This window comes from Mustela nigripes, chromosome 9 (assembly GCF_022355385.1).
Source record: "Mustela nigripes isolate SB6536 chromosome 9, MUSNIG.SB6536, whole genome shotgun sequence".
NCBI classification, from domain to species: Eukaryota; Metazoa; Chordata; class Mammalia; order Carnivora; family Mustelidae; genus Mustela; species Mustela nigripes.
Genome location: NC_081565.1, coordinates 27,907,744 through 27,934,811, shown reverse-complemented (window position 1 = coordinate 27,934,811; position 27,068 = coordinate 27,907,744). Strand labels below are relative to the sequence as shown.

At 36.0% G+C, this 27,068-nt stretch overlaps 1 pseudogene; it reads right to left on the bottom strand.

The window, feature by feature from the left end:
• Positions 1 to 15,778: 15,778 nt before the first annotated feature.
• Positions 15,779 to 16,665, bottom strand: LOC132024110 (small ribosomal subunit protein uS5-like; annotated as a pseudogene).
• Between the last annotated feature and the right edge of the window lie 10,403 nt (positions 16,666 to 27,068).

The following is a 27,068-nucleotide window of genomic DNA, read 5'->3' as shown; positions in this document are numbered from 1 at the left end:
AGCTATAGAATGGACTAGAAGAACATCTCAAATATATAGGCCAGTAGTACTTCTTAAAATGTTTGTTTCAGTTGTGAGCATTTATGAATGTGTGTTGCATCAAAATGTAAAAATATATTGTTAAACAGTTAAAGTTGTTTGAAAAACACGTTTTTAGAGTAACTGTCTCTATTAAATAAACCATAGCATAAGTAGATGAACAAAATTATAGACAAATTCATACCCAAACCTCTGAAACAACAACATGACCACAAAGGAAAGGGATTGGCAAAGATTTCTGTTTTTTCCTTGAAGACATAGAAACTTTTCCATTATAATATAATATCCACAGAGACAAATCTAATTATTTGTAACAGCTCGCTTTTTGTGAAGTTAAAACAAAAAACAACAAGCAAAAAAACCACACATATTTGTGATTTTCCAGAGATTTTCTGGAAATTTCTGGGAAATTTCTAAGATATTTTTGCATGTAATAGGTATCCTAAAATATTTTATTTCTTTCTAAATTTATTTATTTTGTGAATGCAGATTTCAAAAATATTTTCACAGATTGTTTACTTGGCTGATTAAGAAATGCAAGTGTATGTCACCTGGCCTAGTGAGTTAAAGCCTCTGCCTTTGGCTCAAGTCATGATCTCATACCTGCCTCTCTGCCTGCTTGTGATCTCTGTCTGTCAAATAAATAAATAAAGTCTAAAAAAAAAGAAAAGAAAGGAAAAGTAAAGAGAGTGACTGGGGCACCTGGGTGGTTCAGTAGGTTAAGCATCTGTTTTACGCTCAGGTCGTGATCTCAGGGTCCTGAGATTGAGCCCCATGTTGGGCTCCCTGCTCAGTGTGGAGTCTGCTTCTCTCTCTCCCTCTGTACTCTCTCTCTCAAATAAGTAAATAAAATCTTAAAAATTAAAAAAAAAAAAAAGAATTGCAAGTGACTGAGAAACCACTTGGTTACCTATTTGTTTTTTAATTTTTTATTTTTTATAAACATATGTTTTTATCCCCAGGGGTACAGGCCTGTGAATCGCCAGGTTTACACACTTCACAGCACTCACCAAAGCACATACCCTCCCCAATGTCCATAATCCCACCCCCCTTCTCCCCCCCCTCCCTGCAACCCTCAGTTTGTTTAGATTAAGAGTCACTTATGGTTTGTCTCCCTCCCAATCATCAAATTAACAATAAAACATTTAAAAATATACATAAAAGGTAACACAGTTATAAAGTATCTTAGCTCTTCCATAAGTGAAGAACCTAAGTTTTTTGTGTGTTTTTTTTTCTTCCTTCACTATCACAGACATAGTAAGAGTGACATAAAGCACAGAAAATTATTCTAGGAAGAAGCAGGATCACTCTTACTTGGGCAAATAACACAGAAAGTAAAGAGCACCCATCAGTAGTATAGGTTAAGTCTTCACTTAGTTTACCAAGGAAGCCAACCCATTAAGACTTAAACAAATGTTGATAAAAGTTTAGTTATCTTTTGTGCCCTACTTGCAAATTCTGGTATTCTGCAAATTCAGGTGTTCTGAACGAAGACACATAAAATTCAATTCCATATTCTTCACTGAGCCCTTTGGTATGTCTGGAACAGACATTTCACTTCAGAACAGTGATTCTCTCTCAATAGGTCTGCAAGATCAAAACTATTTTTATGGTAACACTATGATGCTATTTGTCTTTTGCACTCTTCCAGGAATGTACTGGGGAGGTTCCTAGAGACTGTATAACATGTGAAATCTCAGAAGACCAAGTACAGAAGCAGACCGAAGAACCCATCTGTCTTCTAGCAAGTAAGACATTTAAGAGATTTGCAAAAATGCCGCTCTGATCCTAATCATTTTTTTTCCCTTTGGAAAAAAGTTGTTTCATAAAAATGTTACTCTGCTAATATAAAATGAGTTTACTTTGTATATTTTAAAATGAACTGATACATATGTATTTTAAAGTTTTTCTTTGTTTAAATTTGAAAGTATAATTTTGATTGCCGTCATTTACATTATATTCCACATAAAAGAAAAATTTTAGGGACCCAAAAAGTTTGGAGGCTGGTGCCTTAGGGAAAAACTACTCTTTTCCTTAGGGAAGAAAAAAGTACATCATTGAATTTCTCTGTCATAAATATTCTTTGTCTCCACTGTCTATATTCAGTATAACTTCTACCCAAATAACTGACTTATTTCACAGTGAAAATTTGGGGTTGGTATTTGAAAATTCACAAGCATTCTAAAGTTTGTGAAACTCATGAAACAACACATCTCATACCCACACACATTCCTTTTACATCTTCTTAAAGTGGATAAAATGAACATATCTAAACAATATGACCCAAGAAATAACTTTTCTGTAGCATATAAAAATAAGAAGCAGGTGTACCGGGGTGGCTCAGTTGGTTAAGCATTTGCCTTTGGCTTAGGTCGTGATCCTGGGGTCCTGGAATTGAGCCCTGTGGGGAGTCTGCTTCTCCCTCTCCCTCTGCTGCTCCCTCTGCTTGTGCTCTCTTTCTCCCTCTCTCAAGTAAATAAAGAAAACCTTTAAAAAATAATAAAATAAAAATATAAAAATAAGAAGCAAAAGTATATAACCTTAAAACTATTCTCAGTAATCTGTGTTTTGTATACTATCTTACTTAGAAAACATCTGACTATATAATATTATTTGTGGCTTTTAGGGAGATGAAACAAAAAGAAAGATTTGCCCTGGAAAATCTAATCAATAAATTAAAGAAAGTGTGAATTAACAAAAAATAGCTGTACGTTTATATAAGACTTTCTGTTTTTATGATGCTACTATATGACATTCTTTCCCCAAAATGTTGAAAAGCTGTAAGAACTTGACAACATGGTAGAAAAACATGAAATACTATACAAAAAGAGATCAAACCTAAAAAGATCAGTGAGTAAGAAAAATCATTAAGAACTATTTAAAAATTCCCTTCAAATAGACTCTGTAACACACACACACACACACACACACACGAGAGAGACAGAGTTGGAGAGACAAAGAGAAGATATGTAAATGGGACAAAATATAAGTTCATATAAATATAAATAAGACTCTTAGTCATCCAGTCAGCCTCAGTCTGAGCTAGCCTTGTCCACATAAAAAAATGGAGAAAAAAATTTAATCAAAAGCCAATGCCCAACATTTAATTAGAATAAATGTATTTACATCACACATATAGTAACACTTTTAAAAACTTAAAATGAGGAACAAGCTAAATTTTGCTCCAACTTCCCTTTCCTAAGCTACTCTACTGGTTGAAGAATTGAGGAAATATTGCCAAAAGCATAAGTCAGAGAAATAGAGACAGAACAGGAGTTGGAAATAAGAAGGTGGCACAGGAGTGGGGAGGAAGAAATATGACCAGAGAAAGAAAAAGGTGCAGGTTCTGTTCAGAGGGGTCAAGGGATTCTAGAGAGAGAGAGGATTCGTGCTTTCACCTTGAGAAGACAGATTTCTGAATGTGGCAAATAACCCAACTTTAAGGAAGGAAGGAGTTCAATATGTTGGGGAGCCTTAAATGATTGATTTCTGATGTGGTTTTCCATTTATCATCTTCATCATTATAGGTTCATGATTTCTGTTCCTTTATTGCTGTTACTGCTGTGGGGTCTCAGGAAGGGGAAAGATTACTGTACATCTTCAGTCATCCTTCTAGTTAACTCTTTTTAAAAACATATGTATATATTCATCTCTCTCTGTATACACACATATGTAAATGTATATATATGTATATGTGTGCTGTGTATTATATGTATACAAGTATGTGTATAGAGAGACAAGGACAAAGAGAGAGGAAGTATTAATAGGAGAGTAGTCTCTGTAAGAATTTACTTATGAAAACCAGGTTCAGAGAGGGTTGAGAAGAGCTAACTAAAACTCATGCTTCTATCGTCTCCTTCTAGAACAATTCAAGACTTTCAGTTAACAAATTTAAGATGTGGAGTTATTTTATTTCAGACAACAAGCAGTTATTGAATATCACCAGAATAAGCCTCTTGGACCTGTAGCAAAAATTAATGGAGAGAACACAGAATACATGTTTGTGTCTAATTTAGGGCTCTGGATCAGCCAGTGAAGAGTTGCCTGGGAGGTTCCCCATGGTATTAACCTCAGTCCTGCAATACATTTTTATTTTCCTGGGCATTATTTATCCTACAAAGTAAAATTTTTTACCTTGGCTAATATGAAAATCTGCTGTATAATACCATCTGTACCTACCCGTTCCTAAGTGGTTTTCTCCTCTTTCTCATAAAACAGAGTTTTGTCCTAATCCATACCTTGCATAATCCTTTCGTATTCCTGATTCCAGTGGTTTGTTGTGGCAAATACAATCACTTGATTTTCTTGAAACTCTAATTCATATACAGTACCTCTTACATTTATTTTTTGAACACTTTCTCTGTGAAACACTCTTAGGCCCTGGAGAAACAGTGGTGAGCAAAATGGAACAAAGACCCTACTTACTTAGAGCTCAGAATCTTATGAGAATTCACAAAGTTACCAAATCATCCCACAAATAAATACAATGTTATAACTGTTATACTTTCTATGAGTCAAAAGCACATAATGCTATGACAGAGGGGTTGATTTGAGGAGGCTAGAGGTTTAGGGAAATGATAAAAAAAAATATTGGTTTGATGAACAAGCAGTTGAATAGATAGTTGAATGAAAATAAGAGAAAAACACTTTCTCTTGAGGTAGAAAACAAAGAAAACATTTTAAAAAAATCTGCCATCAAATTTCAATATTTATGTAACAGGATATTTTTGGTTTATGTGATCAAAGTACATAAATTCATTAAACTAAGCATGAGAACCTGGTTGATTTTATGTATCCATTACCATTTTTAAAAAGGATCTTGCTATTTTATGATGTTTTGCTCCTTTCAGATTGAATTTATATTGCCTCTTTAGTTTATGAAAATCTAATATCATATATTATCAGCTTTTATAATAATTCTGTCTCTTTACTCTGAATTTATGGATATAGCTAATTAATTCACAACCTTAATTTGGTAAGGTCAGTAAATAGCATGAGAGATTATAAACATCTGGATAGAAAATCCAAGACCTTTGAATTAAAGTGTTTAGTTTTCACTTGATGTAAATCTTAATAAATAAAACCCTAGGCTATTTGCACAAGTGACATGTCTCAGAACAAATTGATGGTGTATGTATGATAAACCGTTTGTATGCATAAAAATCCCTGATATTTACTGGAATTAGGTACAGCAGATGTCACATTAACATTTGGCAAGAAAAAGCCCATATGAATGATTGGAGAAAGTAAATAGTCGACAGGGTTTTAATAGAATGTGTGTACACACCAGAGACTTTAGAAGACTATTAAATATTGAAATATATAAACTGACATTGTACTTGGTAGATATATTTGGAATGAATGGGCCAAAGTAGAAATCAATGATTCATGGAGGTAGGGTTTTTCTTCTCCCTTGTAAATTTTGTCCTTCACAAAAATGTTATTGATCAACATTTGTTAGGGATTTGTAGAAAATGGTAGAAAACTAGTCACTGGAGTATCCAGACAGTGAAATAGCTTCATTAAATACCTGATAAAAGCACTTAAAATATACACAAGTACCTCATTCTGCATCATTTACAAAATTCAAAATTCACTGAGAATATCCACAAAGCTCTCTATTATTGTTATTTGTAACAATTATAGTCAAATTGGTATCAGTAATAGTTAGAGATATATGAAATTGGGAAGAGGGAATGGAGGTAAACTGACTATAGACCGTGACTCTGAGGTTTCGGATTGTTTCCTGTCTTGAAGAATGGATGTAAGTTGTGGACAGAAGGCAAAATAAACATGGTATCAAGTACCCCTCCAACTCCTTGAAGTAGCGATCACATATGCAAACAAAACCTTCCCCCTCAGCTGTAACTCATTTGCCAGAGGTGAAAACCAAGAAAAAAAAAAAAAGAAAGAAAGAAATAGAACAGAAAACAATAGAAAAGGGGAAAGGAAAGGAAAACAAAACCTATTTGGCCCAGTGGCAGAGTAGAAGAGTTAGACTGAACCAAGCAAACCCTTGCCTTAGGAAATGTGAACTGAAAGACCAGAAGTTACTGTTAAGGGAAGAAACTGAACAGAGCAGCAAAAACACTGTATAGGTTCAGTTTTGTTAGGCAATGAGCAAACTGTATAACCGAAGGAAATGAAAAAGAGTGGAAAATGAAGAATTATTTTAAAAAACAATAGCATGTAGCCTACATGACAAAAAAATCTCGTGGGACTATAAAATGAAAAAACCAATTAAAAAAACCTGCTAGTTTCTGCTAAAGCTGAATACCTTCCATGTGACTCAGCAGTTTCACTGTTGGTACATTCACAAGAGAAAAGAATACATCTGGCCACCAAAAAACATTCCCCCCGAAAGCCTCCAAACAATAACATACATAATGTTCGTAGCAACTTTATTTAAAGTAGTTAAGACTAGATGCCCATCAGGAGGAAAATAGATATACTGGGTTATAGTCATACAAAAATACTACACAGGTGTAAAAATGGGACTACTACATATAAAAACATGGTAAATATCATAGATATTATGTTTAGTGGAAAAAGCCAGATACATACGTGTATCTTCAGGAACATTCCTTTTATGTTTATATTAGGTTCAAAACAGACAAAATTAATCAATGATTATAGAATTAAGAATGACAGCCATCTGATGAGAGATATAGTCTGAGGTACAGATGCAAAGGTATCTTAATGAAGTGTTAGAAATATTCTATATATTCTCTGGGTAGTGGCTAGACAGGTATAAATATATGTAAAAAAGTCATGGTTATTAACATTCAAGATTAGTATATGTCATATATCATTTGAAAAGAGAGAGTTCTGTTTCCTTTCATAGCAAATAGACAACTCATTCCAACCCTCCCTTTGATAGTTAAGTGGGAAAACTGGAAAAAAATATGAAAAGAGCACCCGTTTGGAAGTATAGGAGAGCTAACAAACTTGAGAATTCAGGGGCCAAGATCCAAGAGAAAAAGCTCAGAAACCGGGACTGCTTTTTCCTGGCTATGTCTACCAATCCAGGTGTAGGCTAATGCTGCTGATCAATTCCCGTGAAGACTGTGTGTGATACCACGTAGAATTTTGACAGTTTAAATTGACAAAAATTGGAGTTCAGGATTCAGCTATCAAGGAGCTTCAACTTAGAAATAGACTACGCTCATGGTACTAGAAATAGACTACTCTCATATCAGATACTCTCCCCAATGTCGATAACGCAACCACCCTCTCCATGGAATGGAATTGGAAGCCCAAAAACAGAGAGAAAGTAAGAGAATCAAGATTTAAAGATGTTAATTAACACTTGTAAAACTGATTAGCTACATAAAGCCACAATTCTGGGGTGCGGCGGGGGGGTTGGAGGGGTACTAGGAAGAAAAGAGAAAATCTTAAAAGCAGCTAGAGTGACAATAGAACCCAGAACTCATTGGAACATGTCCTTTTATTATTATTTTTTTTGTATTTGTTCATTTGACAAATGAACAGGGGGAGTGGCAGGCAGAGGGAGAGGAGAAGCAAGCTCTCTGCTGAGCAGGGAGCTCAACACGGGCGCCTGATCCCAGGACCCTGGGATTGTGAACTCAGCTGAAGGCAGACCCTTAATCGACTGAGCCATTCAGGTGCCCCAGTAGCATGTCCTTTTAAAACAAAAGCAAAATAAGACCTTTTCAGACAAAGAGAAACAGATAATTTGTCAATTAGATTGGCACTAAAAAGAAGATAATAGACATTCTAAAGTCAGAAGAACAGTGACCCACAGATGCAAGTTTGGAGTTTTTTTGCAAGAAAGTTTTTTTGCAAGAAAAAACATAAACAATAGATGTAAATATGTAGGTAAGATAAATATTTAAAATTTATACAAATTTTGTGTTATATATGTGTTTATAACTAAAATGTATGACAATATATGGCAAAATATAACAATAGCGTGAAGTCAGGAGACAAATGGTGTTAAAATGTTGTGAGGGCCTTGTTCTGGAAAAGGAGAGGTGTTAATATAAAGCTTCAGTGAATCAGAGATGTGTGTTGTAATCTATACAGTAACATTAAAAATAATTAAAAAGCATATAAACTGTGAAGCTAAGAGCAAATATAGACATAAGAAATATATATTTAACCCATTATATCAAACAAGATCACAACAGAAAATGAAAAATATTTGTGAATACATAATGAGAATATTGCAAGGAAATTATGTGAGATGTAGTTAAACTTATGCTTAAATGGAGAATGGATAGACTTCAACTCAGATATTACAAAGAATAAAGCCTGAAAACAAATTTTCTAAGTATCAGTAAAAGACACAAAAAGAACAGCACATTAAGGTGTAAGAATGCAAATTACAAAGATAAGAACAGAAATTATTCAAAGAAAAAAATCAACAAGGAGGATGGAGGGAGCCACACTTCACACCTCTAACCCGGAAGCAGTGTAGGTTTCCCTACAGGAGGCAGCAGTCTCAGATCCGGGTATACTATAAAGATGACGGAGCATGCACAGTACTGATGTTGGTAAATGGGACTGGCAAAAGGCCCTGAGTTTAAGATTTTAGAGGTCAATTGGACGTCTGATAAGAGGAAAAGAAGAGATAACCAACCTAGAAGCAACAACTTTTTAAAAAAGAAACAGAAAACATACAGCACAGCTAATAATCAGTGAAGGTAACACAAACCTTAGCTATAGATGTATTTTTATTTTTATTTTTATTTTTTAAATAGGCTCCATGCCCAGTGTAGAGCCCAACTTGGGGCTTGAAGTCACAACCCTGAGATCAAGACCTGAGCTGAGATCCAGTCAGATGCTTAACAAATGAGTCACCCAGATACCCCTAGAGATGTATATTTTAAGTTAATATAACTTCCATTAATTCTCTTTTATTATTATCTTTATTAATATATAATGTATTATTTGCCCCAGGGGGTACAGGTCTATGAATCATCAGGCTTACACACTTCATAGCACTCACCATAGCACATACCCTCCCCAATGTCCATAACCTAACCACCCTCTCCATACCCCTCTTCCCCCCCAGCAACCTCAGTTTGTTTTGTGAGATTAAGAGTCTCTTATGGTTTATCTCCCTCCTGATCCCATCTTATTTCATTTTTTCTTTCCCTACCCCCCAAACCCCTCTCTCTGCCTCTCAAATTCCCCATATCAGGGAGATCATATGCTAATTGTCTTTCTTTGATTGACTTATTTCACTCAGCATAATACCCTCTAGTTCTATCCACTTCATCGCAAATGGCAAGATTTCATTTCTTTTCATGGCTGCATAGTATTCCATTGTGTATATATACCACATCTTCTTTATCCATTCATCTGTTGATGGACATCTGGGTTCCTTCCATAGTTTGGCTATTTTGGACATTGCTGCTATAAACATTCGGGTGCACATGCCCCTTCAGATCCCTACATTTGTATCTTTAGGGTAAATACCCAATAGTGCAATTGCTGGGTCATAGGGTAGCTCTATTTTCAATTTTTTGAGGAATAACTTCCATTAATTCTTATTATGAATGTCTTAAAGGATTTAAAGATAACATCAGCTGTTCTGTATATATTTTTCCAGATGTACTGTATAGGAAAGGGATACTTCTAAATGACCTGATATCCTTACCTTGGGCAATACAGGGATTTCCTCCAATGTAAACAACTGAGAGAACATAGTCAGGCTTCAGACTAAAAATATTTGAATGGCCCCAGTAGGATATGGTTCAAGCTTAAGGTATATTCTTCCTCCTACTCTTTTTGGTAGCAACAAACCCTACATTGTATTCAGATTAGTAATTAAAATGTGAATGCAATAATGGAGGGAAAAAAAAGAAGATTGGTTATTTAGATCTGGACATAGGAAGGAAATAATTTCAGTAGAGTCCAAATGGATTACAAAGACACTGTTTTCTATCATAAATATCCTAAAAGTATTAGCTCTCTTCTAGAATTGTTCTGACTATATTAATTTTAAAATAAAGCCACTTGAGAGCACAATTAATAAAGATAAAGATAAAGTAAGATAGAATTACATTTTTATCTCATCATGCCATGTAACCTTAAAGATACCTAATCAGAAACCCTTGAGAGGAAGAATTTAAGGGTAAGTGAGGGAAGGTGAAGCCTAAATTTCACAAGAAAAAGAGACAATAGAAAATCTAAGTTTTCTGATAAATTATAGAGGATATACTCTTTTATTATGTTCAGACTTACAAATTAAAAATTTAGATCATATTTCTCATTTTCAACTTTTCTATATTTCCATGAGGAATTTCTGGCCTTTTATTTCATTATGTCTCCTTAATGGTAATGAGTCAACGTGAAAGAGCTGGATTTGAAAGTGTCTATTACCGTTAATGGTAAGATGGAAGGAGAGAACTTTCTATGTCTAATGATGTCTGCCTGTTTACTTTTGGAAAGCATGACCTCTAGGGTTTATATAAGAAAACCTCCTTCAGAAATAATTTAGTCAGGGTGCCTGGGTGGCTCCGTCGTTAAGTATCTGCCCTCAGCTCAGGGCATGATCCCAGGGACCTGGGATGGAGCCCTGCATCAGGCTCCTGCATCAGCAGGAAACCTGCTTCTCCTTCTCTCACTCCCCAGCCCTTGTGTTTCGTGTCTGGCTATGTCTCTCTCTCTCTGTCAAAAAAATAGATAGATAGATAGATAGATAGATAGATAGATAGATAGATAATTTTGTCAGGCTAATGTTAAAATTCCTTGCCCAATAAACTGTTTGATTTCTTCCAATCCCCTAAATCAGAATTAATCACTGTGTGCCCAGCAGCATTTCATTATACTTCTCTCAAGGCACTTTTTGGTCTAATATTATCAAAATTTCTCATAAACGGGAATACCTAACCCATTAGATTATAAACTACTTAAAGGTAAGAATAAATCTTGTTTTTTCTTTTTCTTCCACATGCAGTAAGCACATGAAATAAATATTTTTGAATGAATAGAAAATCAGCTTAATAAGAAATATGCAGTATTTTACATGTCCCTATGGGGGGAAATGCAGTAATAGGCAGAGTTTATTTTTCTTACCTTCTTGATCAGCAAATCAGTATACAGAGGAGAAACTTTTAGAGTTATGGGATAGAGAACTGCTAGAGGGCCTAGCACCATGAATATGTCAGTCACCAAGATTTGAACCAATATCATCATAATTCAAGTAGAAGAGAGAATAAATCTAACTTTTCCAGGAAAATGGGGCTAGGAGATGGAAAGGGAGCAAAACACAGGGACACATGTGGATGAAATTATACCCTCCCACTACCTCCTAGAACGTCTCTATCATAAGGACTTCCAGAAAAAAACATTTATTGCCCCCAATATACAGTATGGTGATTAGAGGTAATGTGACTAGGAAAAATTCCAAAACCTGAGCTGAGAGTTCTAGTCTTTTTTCCATGGGCCTTTCTAGACAGAAAATCAAAGACCATTTGCTATCAAGCTCCCATAGAGTCCTTGTTTGTTGCACATGCAGGTATGGTGTTGGCTGGGCAACAAATGTGTATAGATTTTATTCAGCATTTTTCAGAAGAACAAATTAGCAGCAATATCCTCACCAAATAACCCAATTAAGGAATGATCCTTCGAGTTTGAGGATGGAGCCTCTCTCAGGGCATAAACTGGTTTTCACATAATTAATATTAGCTGCATGACTCTGGCTGTGCTTTTAGTGCCAGAAAGTACTTGTACTTATAGTTGATGACATTTCATCTTCCAAGAGCATGGAAGTAAAGTTGTCCCATAGGAATAAGATAAAAATTACAAACGACATATCAGATAAAGGGCTAGTATCCAAAATCTATAAAGAACTTAAACTCAACACCCAAAGAACAAATAATCCAATCAAGAAATGGGCAGAGGACATGAACAGACATTTCTGCAAAGAAGACATCCAGATGACCAACAGACACACGAAAAAGTGCTCCACATCACTTGGTATCAGGGAAATACAAATCAAAACCACAATGAGATACCACCTCACACCAGTCAGAATGGCTAAAATTAACAAGTCAGGGAACAACAGATGATGGAAAAGATGCAGAGAAAGGGGAACCCTCCTACATTGTTGGTGGGAATGCAAGCTGGTGCAACCAGGAGGGTAGGAGAGAGTGGTTGGGTTATGGACATTGGGGAAGGTATGTGCTATGGTGAATGCTGTGAAGTGTATAAACCTGGCAATTCACAGACCTGTACCCCTGGGGCTAATAGTACATTATATGTTAATTAAAAAAATTTTTTTAAAGAATAAGATAAAAATCAAACCAATCGGTAAGAACACAATTACACAAAGTATAGTATGCCTCAAAAGAGAATGTGCTAAAACCAGTTAAACTTGGTAGCAGATCTGAAGGTTTATGTTGGAGGGTGGGTGGTGCATTGAAAGCATCAATAAGGAAGAGCTGTAGAGACAAACTTTTACATTCTTTCCCATTTCTGTTCTTTCCCATCTTCCTGTGCTAATATCCTGAGTGACTTTCCAAATCTATTTCAATTATAAGATGAACACATTGGATATCAAGTCTGATGTCATTAAACTGAGCATCTCAAATAGGTGGCCCGGTTTGACCTGAAAAACATATTGTCTTTGGCCCATTCTGTTTTTTAAAATTGAACTTAAGTTTATAAAATAGAATTTTCCCCCTGAAATCTAAATTTTGAGCTTTTCTTGAAAAATCAGATCTTACAACATTGGGATAACATTTCTGCCTGATATGATACCATTTCTAGGAGTATCTGCAGAGTGGCTGACTCCTTGTGATGGGGCGTACCTTCCCATTTGCAGGCACCCAAATTCAGTCACAAGGCCACATTCATTATCTTCTTAGCTGCTAAACCTTGGATTTCAAATCCCTTAAACCAATCTGAAATCCTAGTGGCTTTTCTATAGTTCCTATGAAAAAGGACAAATTACCAGCAAAATGTCCATGTAAGTTTTTATTTTAATTCAGGTGCATAATGAACAGTCATTGTCAGTAATCTTTTTGTGGCCCCGTAAATAATTTATGAGAAAGCCAACTGATGTAATTGTGCGTTCAAACACGGGCCTCCTAAATTCAAAGTTTAATCCTTCTGGTAATTTAAGGATGTTGAAAGTGTAAAATGGTTGATAAACAATAATCCCCAGTAATTACTCTTCTAATAATAAATAATTACTTCATATAGTGTGGTCTTTCATTGTAATAGATGTATTAATAAGCAAGGATGTGACAAGTAAAGAAAATAAATATTTTTATATTCTTTATAATCATAATAGATTTCCCATAGATAATCACATTCAAAGCTAATTCTGATTGAAGAGATTGTAAAAGCATTCAAAGAAATGGATTACTACACTAATGTGTATGGAGAGATAGGGACAGATATATTTTCTTCTGGGTGGGGAGTAAAGATGGGGAGGGATATGAGGTATTTGAGAGATTATTCATAATGGAGATTTATCTTATGAGGAAATAAATACTTCAACTTATTGGGGAAAGATATGAAATAGTGACAGGGATGCTATTATAATGTTCTGAATAGAGATACCAAATCGTCAGTGTCACTATGTTTTTCTTCTGTTCATATGCTCTGATAATAGGTCCAAGGATGAGGTATGTCGTGTACCCAGTGATTCTGATCCTTGGTCCTCATAATATTCATTATTTAAATGAGAGGCCCTTTTCTAGACCCTGCCAATTTGGTTTATTCACTGGGCAGAAGTGAGAGTGTGGATTGAGTTTTATGGTAAATGTATTCAGCTATCAACCAACCTTACAGTACTAGGCAAGTTGAAACACACCATTCTGCCATTGAGCACCTATAATTACTCTCTCTTCTCAAATCTGTTCCCCCTACCTCCATTTCCTAGAGAGTTAGGGAATGGCATTACGCTTCCTCTTTTGACATTCCATAATTGGTAGCATTCCCAGTAATTATATTTTCTCGGAGTTCTCAGAATTAATAAAATGGTCCAAATATCTGAGTCCTCCCAAATTCAAACAGCTACCTATAAAATTAATAAATAAAATAATATTTATATGCCAGAAAAGTAGAGCCATATTCTTGTGGAGTATTAGGGAAGGTAATCCAAGGTAATGTAGAAAAGCAATTAATTGACAAGAAGGAGAGAACTGTGTTATCCCTGAGACACTTCACTTTGAAGGTATGCCCTCAGAGGACTGAAGCATTGCTCAAACGGTAGTCTAGTTCTCATGTAAATTATGCTCAATAGTTCCAAAGATTTGTATTTACTTTTATCTGGGGCCTTTATTCCTGAATGATCAAATTAAACATGAGGTTGTATCTCACATATCACAATATTGCCTTATAACTGGAACTATGAGAAATATAATGGAACAAAAATATAAGAATATAAGCAAATAAGCCTTTCTAAAGGAAACTCTTATATATCACAATATAAAACTTTCATTCAATTTATACCTGAAATAGTTCTGGTAAAATCATTACTAAATACAATTCCTTTGGAGGAATTTTTTTTTTAATTTCTTTATTTATTTGCCAGAGAGAAATAGAGAGTGTGCACAAGCAGGGGGTGTGGTAGGCAGAGGGGGAAGCAGGCCCCCCACTGAGCAGGGAGCCCTATGTGGGACTTGTCCCCTGGACCATGGGGTCATGACCTGAGCCGAAGGCAGATGCTTTACCTACTGAGCCACCCAGGTGTCTCTGGGGGAGTATTTTCATTTAGATCCCCAAAAAAGATTAATTGCTTTAGTTTTTTTAAGTTTCTATTGCTAATGGTACTATGTAGTATTTATTTATGATCCTTCTTAAGCATACTTCACAATTGATATATCCTATTATTTGAAAGCTCATCCATATCTTTTCAACTGAGTAAACCAATCATATAGTCCATTGCACACAACAATCTTCCATGGAAATTTCATCTTGCTCAGGAGAGCAGCCATTTTGTATACCACATTACCTGCTACCTTCCCAAAATGGCTGCTCTCCTTGTCATACATGATTCCTCCAAGGGGAACACATCTGGATCAAGAGTCACTAGTCTATAGTTTGGCAAAACCCAAATATAAGTGAGGTGAGATGACTGAGAGCAAGACTGTTTCCAAAATACAGGAAACGCTAAAATTATTCAATCAGATTCTCTCTTTCTGGAATGTGAAATAGAAATAGAAATAGAACCAGAGAATTGTTATCTGGAGAAAAGTTGACAAAGATGCAGGGAAGCAATGCAGAGGACCATGAGGGCCCATGAGTATTAGAGTAGTTTTGACTGTCCCCTTTGTACTTATTTCTTCATCTGCAAAAAATGGGTGTGATAACAATATGTCTACTTTATGAATCTCTTTTGGTAATTGATGAGATAGTACTTGTAAAGCTCTTAGCAGAGTCTGGCATATTGAAAGTGGTCATAAAAGTTAAATGCTGCTCACATCACATTATAGTATAATAATTGTTTTAACTCTGCCTTTACCACTAGGCTCTAAGTTTTCTGAGAGCAGGGACTATCTTACTCTTCTTTGTATCCTCAGTTACTAACACTGCACCTAAACACAGTACCTAGCACATTGCAGGTCCTTCATTATATGCTCATTAGATGAGTGAAATAAAGTTTTTCTGCCTCTGCCCATCTTCCTTTCTTTTTTCTTCATACCCATCTACCTATCTCAACTTAGGAAAACCAGTGTATTCAAATTGCAAACTGAGATTTAGTTCACTTTTATTATTGTTTTATTTTGATTTAAGTGTTTAATTCGCTTTCTTTTTCTTATATTAAACTATGTGGTGGCCACAGTTGGGCTGGGCCCTCTGCACGGAGACTGGTGTGGGTCTTTACAAGATGGTCAGTGAATTCCTAAACTGATAGAGACTTGGTGGACACAGTTCCTTTCCAGAGGTCAGAGATAAGAGAGCTGGGGGTCTTAGAAATAACATCAAGAGTGCCTTGTTGGGCACCTGGGTGGCTCAGTCAGTTAAGCATCCAGCCCTTGACTTCAACTCAGGTCACAATCTCAGGATGGTGGGATCAGGTCCACATTGGGTTCTATGTGGAGCCTGCTTAAGACTCTCTCTCCCTTTCTGTCTGCCCACCCCTGCAAAAACGTAGTCTTGGCGAAGTTAACCCAGGGTGGCAGTGCAGCCCCAGCCAAGGTGTAGCAGTCATCAGTCCAGCCATCATCAGGAGCTTCTTGTGCACAGGGACTAAAGTGATGCCAATACCTCTGAGGGCAAAGATGAGACACATCAGCCAGAGCCACAGTCACTGGTCACCTTACATGGGATGGTGTAGGCTTGCCAATCTCATTCCTCCAGTAGCCTCCCGGAAGGGAGATAATGGAAAGCTTGGCCAGGATGGTGGCCCCACAGATGGCAGTGGCTACCTTCCTGGGGTATTTCACACCCAGACCAAGATGTCCATTGTAATCTCCAATGACAACAAATGCCTTAAACCTAGACTGCTGTCCAGCACAGGTCTGGTTTTATATAGGCAAAATCTTTAAAACCTCATCCTTGAGGTATGCCCCCAGGAAAAAAATCAATGATCTCAGATTCCTTAATAGGCAGGGAAAAGAGATAGATCTCCTCCAGGGACTTGATCTTCATGTCCTTGACCAGATGGCCCAGCTTGGTGTGATGGATTCACTCCTTGCCCTTGGTCCTCCACAAGCTCCATGGCCTCAGCCCTGGCCCTTCCATGGCCACAATCCTGGCCTGAAATACCAGAGGCAAAGCCCCCCAGGCAGCCGTTTAAGGGCCCCATGGCCCTCCAGTCCCTCACAGGCCTTCTGCAGCACTGGTGGCATCCACCTTTTAGTGTTTTCTTAAAGATGCTAGTTCATTTTTAGAAGGTTTAAGAATCAACTAAACTTTACCTTATTTTCTGTGCTAAAAATTACATATACTTCAAGTAGCCACAATCTATTTTCACAATTAATAGAGTCGAGTCAAATACTCAAGGTATGGGGGACAAGGTGGGGTGTAGGCAAGGCTTATTATTAATAAGATAAGAAAATCACTACCTATCAGTTGGATTCCCAGTAAGATTTAATAAAACACAAAATTTCAGAATCTTAGGATTAGAAAGACCTTAGCATTTATTGAGTTCAGTTTAAATTTGTCTTTATAGATGAGGAAACTGAGATCCACATTGGAGAAAGAATTTATAAGACACAAGAGAGCTTGGGACTTAATTATGTGACTCCTTATGGCAATAATGATCCTTGCTGAACTGTGCAACACTGCATAGCAATATATTTTGCATGTCCATAATATAAACTAATATGGTGTATTCAAACTATTATAATAGTAGGACAAAGTGTAAAGTCACGGCCTTAGATTTATTAACTTTATTAGAGGTAAGCAGCTGTCTAGCATATCCTTTGGGAGAAAATAAGCCCAGCAGTAATGATGCTCTCTTCATCATTGTCTCTAAATGCACTAAATTATTTATTAACGAATGTCACAGATGTCAACCAGAATAGAAAACTAATAGCTTATAGTGCTTTAATTTATTTGATTTACACATATTGTCAGAGACAACCTTTATGGAGGAACATATAATAATTAAGCACTTGTCAGAATGGCTAAATGTCACTATAAAATAAACAAGCAATCCAAATCTCTTGGGAAAGTTTTGATATGTCACCAGTTCTCCTGGGAAGGGAGGCTTTTGAAAGCTCCATATTTGCAAAATGTAGCCAATATGGCAGGTTAATAGAATCAATAGTTTTCACTTATGGAGCTAAGATGAATGGGTTAGGTGAAAATCCAAACTAGTTATAGGAAATAACAAGTAACTGAATTTCAGGAACAACCTGGTTAAGAATCGATTATTTTAATGAAGGGTCAAAATCCTAGTTAAAGAGATGGCCTAGAAATCCCTTCCTTTCTCTCCTCTATCCTCTGATTTTCTTCTCCTCCTCCTATTTCTGTTTTCTTTTCTTTTTCTTTCTTTGTCTCTGCTTTTATTCCAAGAACTCCCAGAATTATCAAATAATTTGTGGTGCTTTATGCACTCTCTGCTGTCTCTTACTTTTATACATCATACAAGCAACCCTGCTAGAGGATGATTAATTTTATAGAAGAAAAATGTTTATTTGTGACATTTTTTTATCATTTTAACATTTATATCGTGTATCATATTTTAGCCCACTTGAGAGCTTTGCTCAAGGAGGCTCATTGATTAATTATCTTTAGTTCTAGGGCTATTCATGAATTTTCAGAGATATTGATTCTTAGATGGAACATCTCAGAGATAAAAAGTCTGGAGCATTCGTGTGGATGATGTCTGTCTTTATTAAGAAATAACAATGATGTAATGCTGCTGTGATTCATACTACAATTAATTGGTTTTTTGTTTAAATATACAAGGGTTCAATACTTGACATTTTATTCTCTCCTCTTTACTTTTTATTATATAACTATGTACAAATAAATTAAAAGGGATTCTCCTTCTGGCCATGATGGAGTACCTGGCAGTTATTCTTCTCTTTCCACAGACAACACTGAAAGTGGACAAAATATATGAGGCAATGGATTTTAAATATGGGACAATGGATATGGTAAGATATCTTTGAGATGCCCTTCCCTTCTTTGAGAGAAGGGAAACATATGAAGTAAATCCCCAGTTTATCTTCTTTTTCTGTATGAGATAACTTTTCAAACTATGATTCAAGTAGTCAAACCCAAGTGAAACCCTGTATCTCATTGAAGATGAGAAGATTAAAATAGCTGAAATCTGGGGGCACCTGGGTGCTCAGTCAGTTAGGTGTCTAATTCTTGATTTCAGCTCAGGTCATGATCTCAGGGTCATGGGATCGAACCCTGCATTGTGCTTCACACTCAGGGCAGGGCCAGCTTGAGAGTCTCTCTCCTTCTCCCTTTAACCCTCCCCTACTCATGCTCTCTCTCTAAACAAATAAGTAAATAGAATCTTTTAAAAATATCTGAAATTTGTAGAGCATGAAGCTATAGAAAGAAGACCGAGATGGGGGTTTTAAGGACAAAAGTCTCATTGCGTGGCTTCTAAATATCCTTGATCAATGGATATTTGGGATACTGGGCTGCCCGTGTACATCACTGGGCTTCATGAGACCTGTCAGAAAACTCCCTGTGGATTCACGATTGTGGGATAAGTGGGGACAACAGAAATTGTGGGTTCTGGGACACACTGAAGTTACAATTCAGTCATAGTGAAATAACCTCATTGAGAACCTCAGGCTTTCAGCTGAGACTGAAGAAAGACCATACTTTAAAAATGAGTCTTCAATTTTAGTAAAAAATTGTGTTAGAAAAGTGTTCTTAAGACTAAAGATATAGGGGCGCCTGGGTGGTTCAGTTGGTTGAACAACTATCTTCGGCTGAGGTCATGATCCTGGATCAAGTCTTGCATTGGGCTCCCTGCTCAGTGGGCAGTCCACTTCTCCCTCTGACCCTCTCCCCTCTCATGCTCTCTTTCTCTCACTCTCTCAAGTAAATGAATGAAATATTTTTAAAAAATAGCTTTAACAGACCTGCCATAAAGAGGGATAAATCCAAGTATACCAGATCAAGAGGATCCATTAATAATTTATTTCCCTATCAGAAAATCTAATAGCTATTTAAGTAAGCCAACATAATGTAAACTCACAGCAACATATTATTTCTAATACTCAGTATATAATATAAAACTAGACATACAAAAAATCAAAATAATAATAATAATAATAACAACAACAACTCTCAGGAAAAACACCAGTCAGTAAAAACTGATCCTATCAGAATTCTAGAAGCTATAATTAGCAGAAAATAACTGCAGTACCTTTTATAAATATGTTCAAATATTTAAAAAGAAAAAGAACATAATGAGTAAACAGATACAGTAAATCACATTAGAAAAGGAAACACTGTAAAATAACCAAGTGGAAATTCAAGAACAGTGCAATATCTGAAAACCGACATCTATAATATAAAATATTGAATGTTTTCCTGCTAAGATCATGGCAATAAAAGGATATTTATGATACCTTCTAGTGTATTGATATTTTAGCCATCCTAATAAGAAAAGTAAAAGAAATATAAATCATAAAGATTGGGAAGGAAGAAGTAAAAGTATCCTTTTAACCAGATGTCATGATCATTTACATAGAAAATCCTAAGGAATAGACATTAAAAGCCTATTAGAATAAGTCAAATTTAAGAGGTCAAAGATACAATAGCAATCAATAAAAGGTAAATGTATTTCTACATTTGAAACAATTAGCATTTAAAAGTTAAAAAGTCAATGTCATTTGTAACAGCATCTAAAAACATGAAATACATGATAATCCTAACAAAAAACACACAAGATCTATTCACTGAAACTACTAAAGTTCTGAGGGAACTTTAAAAAGACATAAATGTATTTACATAAACGTAAAAAAGATATAAATGTGCCATGCTCATAGAATGAAAGAATTAATATTGTTTAAATATAAATTATTCCAAGATGAAATCCCCTGTCTAATATTTCAGTGCACTTGTTTAAGAAATTGACAAGTTCATTTTCATTCTAAAATATATATGGAAATTCAAAATGTATATAATTCCTATATTTATTATGAGAATGTAGAAATGTGGACAGTCGTATTGACTTTAGTATAGATGAATATATCAGTAAAAAAATAGACTTTACATATATGATTAGTTGATTTCTATTTACCTAAAGTGGCATGTTTAATTACATTTGATGTTTTTAAAATATCATAAAAATAATCATTTAGGCAAAATTCAAGAAAATTTAATCTTTTGAATAAAGAAATGAAATTTAAGCTTTAGAATAAGGCCACTCTCATATAACTTTCCATTTCTCTCCCTCCTAATATTATTTTTCAAAATTCAGTTCCTTTTCAAATCTCCAAAGGAAATAAAGCATTCTAAGTAGTATCTAAGTACTTACGTCAAATCCCATCTTATGGAATTCGGATAGATATTACAAAGTTACTGCTATATGAAAAAATAAAGCAACTCTGATTGTGGCACTACATAGACAATATTTTAGCCAAGTAGCAGCTAGAGAGTCATGTCAAGTCAAAACACTATAAATTCCATGTTTAGGAGCACAAAACTCAGTCTGGGTTACTCTCTGATGCAAAATTCCAAAACAAACAAAGCTTTACAGACATGGAATAGTTCTGCATGGAAGGCAGCTTCAGGAAAGAGTCTCTAACATGACATCTAAAATTTAATGTCTAAGCGCACCTGGGTGGCTCAGTTGGTGAAGTGTCTGCCTTTAGCTCAGGTCATGATCCTGGGGTCCTGGAATCCAGTGCTGCATCAGGCTCCTTGCTCATGCACCGCAGGGAGCCTGCTTCTCCCTCTGCCTGCTGCTCCCTCTGCTTGTGCTTGCTCTCATTCTCTCTCTCTTTGACAAATAAATAAATAAAACCTATAAATAAATAAATATATAGATAATATTTAATGTCTACTCTCCAAAGAAAGTAAGGGAGAGAAAGAGAGAGAGAGAGAGAGCATGCACGCAAGCATCCCATTGTGATGACAAGTCCTGTCAAACTTTTATCAGTACCCAATGCCAGATCCTGTCATCCAAAGTGGACATATTTCCCCCACACTAGCAGTATGTCTCATATCTACCACCAGACACAGTTGGCAGGTTTATTGTTAGATATTACATGCAGCTCCTGCCTGGTCCAGTGATAGAACAGATATAGAGATATAGATATACATATACATACAGATATAGATATACAGTTATAGATATTTATAATATAGAATACCAAGTTACTCTTTCTACTACACACATAACGTGTTGCTTGAGTGTTGAAATGAGGGAATCCCTGTCTATAATTTGTACTTATTACTTTATTTAAACTTTAAGGGAAATTCTCAGAGTAAATTATTGAAGATCATATAAGATATGATATGATTTAACAATAATATGAGTCAGAAACAGGTCTTCTTCAAGGAAAAACTGAGGGAAAATAACAACTGGAATTAGAGTTCTCTGGCCAAGTCCTTTGCCAATTTCAGGATGCTAAATGCAGCTAAGATGCTGGTTAATTAAGTTCTAATACCTCATGACCTTTGAGAAAGTGTAGCTCTGCCTGGTGAAGCAATTACAGGAATCGGCCAAGAACAAAATGCAGATCCTAAGACCTGGGCTATATTCAGCCTGTGGGATTGAGTGATTTCTTGCAGGTCATCTCCATTCTGCTATGGAGCCCATCCAGGGAGGTTTTATTTTCATTATGATAATTTTCAAGTCTATAATTTCCATTTCTCTCTTTTTTACAAATTCTATTTATTTGCTGAGATTTTCTATTTTTTCATTTGTTGCAAGGCAGTTTTTAATTGATTTTTGAGCCATTTCAATGATGGGTCCTTCAATATCTATATTAGATAATTCCAACATCTGATTCATCTTGCGGTTAGTGTCTGTCGATTGCCTTCTCTCATTCAAGTTGTGATTTGCTTACTGGAAAGGTTAGATATTATACTAGGAGATTCTGGGTACATGGGATATAAAAAATATATATGTCAAAAGTACCTTTATGTGAAGGCTTATGGGTGCTTTATTCATAATAGTCCAAAAATTAAAATCACAAGATGTTTCCCATCAGGATAAGGATAATCAAACTTGGTATATTCATATAATGGAAAAATAATTAGCAATAAACCCAAGTGAATTACAGATACATCCTGCAATATGAATGTATCTCAAAAATATTACATTGAGTGAAAGAAGGCACAGAAGAGTATGTACTATATGATCCATTTATATAAAGCTCAAGAACAAGATAAACTAGTATATGGCAATAGAAATCAGAGACATGGTTGGCTATCAGGAGGAGAGTTGACTAAAATGGACACAAAGGATCTTTCTGGAGTGATGAAAATTTTCTAACTTTTTATGGCTATGCCAGTTGCTTGGATATATACATTTGTCAGAATTCACTGATTTATTTTTTTAAGATTTTATGTATTTATTCAACAGAGAGAGAGGTAGCAAGAGAGGGAATACAAGCAGGGGGAGTGGGAGAGGCAGAAGCAGACTCCCCAAGATCTGGGGATCATGATCTGAGCTGAAGGCAGATGCTTAACAACTGAGCTACCCAGGTGTCCCCAGAACTCACTGATTTATACACCTAATGCATTTCATTGCAGTTACATTTTCCCCTCAATTAAAAACTATGAAAATGAATAAAAATAAACAAAAAACTGATGTACCTGAAAAACAATTTTATTTTTTAAAGAATCTTATGTATGTTAAAGAATACTTTGTAATTCATGAAAGTATACTGTGAGGAATAAATTCCTCCTTTTCTTAGTATGAGGATTCCCCCCACTCAGGCACCACCCACCATTATTAATACCAGAAATCTAACAACAAGCAAGCAACAAAGAACATGATGCTGTCTCAGTCTCCAACTCCCTACCACTACCTCCTGTTTGCACCTACCTCTAGATATTTCCAAAACTTCTGTAAGAAATCTACAAAATGATAGTGCTGAGGTCATAGTGATTGCATTAGGTAGATAATGGCAATGCAAGTTCATTTTAATGATTAAACAAAAAATACAATGTAATAAATGAAACTATCAGAAGGATACAAATGGGCAACGTAGGCCAAACTGCTGTCTTTTGTAACATGTTTAAATAATGCTGAGTAGGAAATGATACTCATGTGTATAAAAGAAGAATATATCAACAAAAAGAACTACTTTTCCTACTGAGGTGCTGCCTCTTTCTGCCTGGGTGAACAGTGCCATCCAGAAGTAAAAAACAAAACAAAACAAAACAAAAACACATCAGTTGTCAATGCATCTGTCAGCCCCTTCAAGAATCCCTCTTCTAGGGGCACCTGGCTGGCTCAGTCAGTAGAGCATGCAGCTCTTGGTCTCGGGGTTGTGAGTTCAAGCCCCATATTAGATGTAGAGATTACTTAAAAATAAAATCTTTTAAAAAATCCTCTGCCATTCCTGACTGATTTTAGCTCTACTCTATGGCCTAATCTTCATCACCTAAAATAAAAGTCAAAAGGTAGATTCTGGACCCTCCACCTATTCTCACAATAGTTTATGCTCTGGGCTGTTTATCTCAAACATTACCATTTATTATTCATTTTATCCAGTTTCAAGAAATTAATTGTCTTCCTGAAGAAGGAAAATGGGATATTTAAAATGAAAACGTCATGGGGGTGCCTGGTTGGTTCATTTGGTTAAGCGTCCTAACTCTTGATTTTGGTTGAGGTCAGATCTCAAGATTATGAGCTCGAGACTTGCATCAGGCCCTGAGCTGAGTGGGAAGTCTGCCTGAGATCTCTCCTCTCCCTCTCTCTCTGCCCCTCCCCCTGTTATGTGCATGCACTGTCTCTCTCTAAAATAAATAAATAAATCTTAAAAAACAATCATGGGCAGCATTTCATATCCAATTGTAGTAGTCATTTAGAGTAATAAATCCTATGTAAAGACCATCACTATAATAAATCCAGATATTAGAGATATTATTGCTGTCATAATTACAGAATTAGGAAGTAAAGGATATGTTGAATTATCTGAAGAAAGTCGTTCTTGTGCAAGTAACAGCAGCTGTTCAAATTTCTAAGTTGCTAACATCCTTAAGCCATAGCTCACCAGTCTTTATTTGAATATACTTTTTGTTTTGATGATTATCTTTTCATTGAGGCTGACGATTTATTTTCTTTACAAGATCAGGCACACAGATGACCACAACTGATAAAGCTTATATTGCAGAGGAAACCAAAGAATAATTTATCTAACTTAAAAACAGGGCACTAAAGAAGAGATAAGGAAATAGACCTAGACTTTGATCCTCAAGCTGTCTTCATGAAGAGCTGCAAGGAAAAGGTATAACCAGACTCTCCCAGTAAACCTGTTTGGCACAAATCTTGTGGGCATCCTAGGCTTACTAAACATGTTACCTGTCCTTATGGTGGGGGGGAAAAATATATATAGTACCCCCTCAAATTGTGCCAAATGTACCATGTACTGATAATGTACCACTTAATAAATGGAAAGTTTCAACAGAGCCAAACAGGTACTTGGAGACTGGGTAACCTTTATAATAGGAACTCTCTTTTTCAAAGCTAGTCCACATTCCAGTGATGGTTCTACTTCCTTTGGATAGAGAGTTTAGTCTTAGAACAAGAGAAATAAATAATGGAAGAATGAAAAAATGGTTTATTTTTTTTTAATTTAACACTTTCAGCACTCTCAATCTGCTGTATAATCACCAGAGAGGGCCACTGCAAGCTCCAGTGGAAGAAAGACAGATAGGTGTTGAAGAAATAAATGTTCATTCTGCATAGTTGGTTTAGAGACAGAAAAACAGCATTCTTCTGCATCATCTACCAGTGCTGCCACAAAAGCATCTATTTTTATTTGTTTTGAAGATTTGTTTAATCGAGAGAAAGAGAGAGAGAGTTGCAGGAGGGCAAGAGGGAGAAGGAAAGAGAGAATTCCAAGCAGACTCCTCACTTAGCCCGGAGCCTGATGCAGGGCTTTATCTCATGACCCTATCATGACCTGAGCAGAAATCAAGAGTGGGACGCTCAACTGATTGAGCCACCCAGGTACCCTCCAAAGCATTTATTTTAAAAATTTTTAAGAGTTTATTTATTTATTTGACACACACACAGAGATTACAAGTAGGCAGAGAGGCAGGCAGGGGGCGGGGAAGCAGGCTCCCCACTGAGCAGAGAGCCTGATGCAAGGCTTGATCCCAGGACCCCGAGATCCTGACCTGAGCATGAGGCAGAGGCTTAACCCCCTGAGCTACCCAGGCACCCCAAAAGCATTTATTTTAATACACTTACTAGTCTTTGTATCAAATTGTTAATGCCAAAGCTTTTAACATACATACATAAATGCATACACATAAATACATACATACATACACACACAAACACAAAGATAAGCAAGCAAACAGCTGAATAATTGATGCTGTTCGTATTTGGAAGTCCTTTTCTCATTGCCACATATAGGAGTTCTATCCCTATTTTCATTTTTGCTTTAGCAAAAGAACATGTTTGAGGCCTTCCCTAGAAAGTACATGACTCTGACATTGTCAATGTTAGATATGTCTACACTGGAACTGTACCCAAGACCTGCACAGTGAGGAGAACCAATATAATAAAGTCTTCCAGTCACTGCATCATATCATCCTGATTTCTTAGTATTACTTTTCATTATCTGTTTTCTCATGTTTATGTATTATGTGCCCTTTACAATAGGGCAGCCACTTCTATTTTTCACTGTGATGCTGTACTTAACAGATTGCTGGCACGTAAACACTCACTAAACACTCTTGAGAGGGAAGGGTTGACAGTGTTCAACCAGCTCTGAAGAGGAATGTGGGTGAGAAGAAAGACAGATACCTGAACTGTGAAATAGAGTCCTTAGCCACCTACATTTTCCTAAACCTAATTTATTTATATTCTTATAAATAACATAACCTGCTTTTCTTCCTCACTGATTATGGGTTCTGCTTGGCCATCTTTGAAGATTTCTCAGTCCAGAGAGATTACACTGATGGAGCAAATGACCATCCATTAGAGTCCTTTGGCTGGGTTTACACAGAAGTCTAGTGAGTTGTTGTTGAAGTGTAAGTTCTTCTCGCCAAATTCTGTCCATAGTCTTTCATATCCAAGTCTGATTTTTCCAGACAAGTAGAACTGAGAATGAGTACCTGAAGCATAGTAGATTCTTTAAGTTAATGCTATCCTGTAGAGTAAGTGAGGACAACCAGCTAATCTTCCCTGGCAACGGCCTCCATGTATGCTAACGATGGTTATAGTGTTGTGTTAAAGCACACTTCAGAAAACCAGCTGCTTTTAAGTAGATTAGATATAAGCCTGGTAAAAATAATTTAAAATCTTTATTTTTTCTGAAACCATAATGTAACAATCAAGGTTCTCCAGGAAAACAGACCAGTATATATATGTGTGTACATACATACATGTACAAGCCTATGTATGTATGTATGTGTGTATATATTCCTATACATAATAATACATATGTGTGTATATGTGTGTGTATGTATATGTATGTATGTGTGTGTAT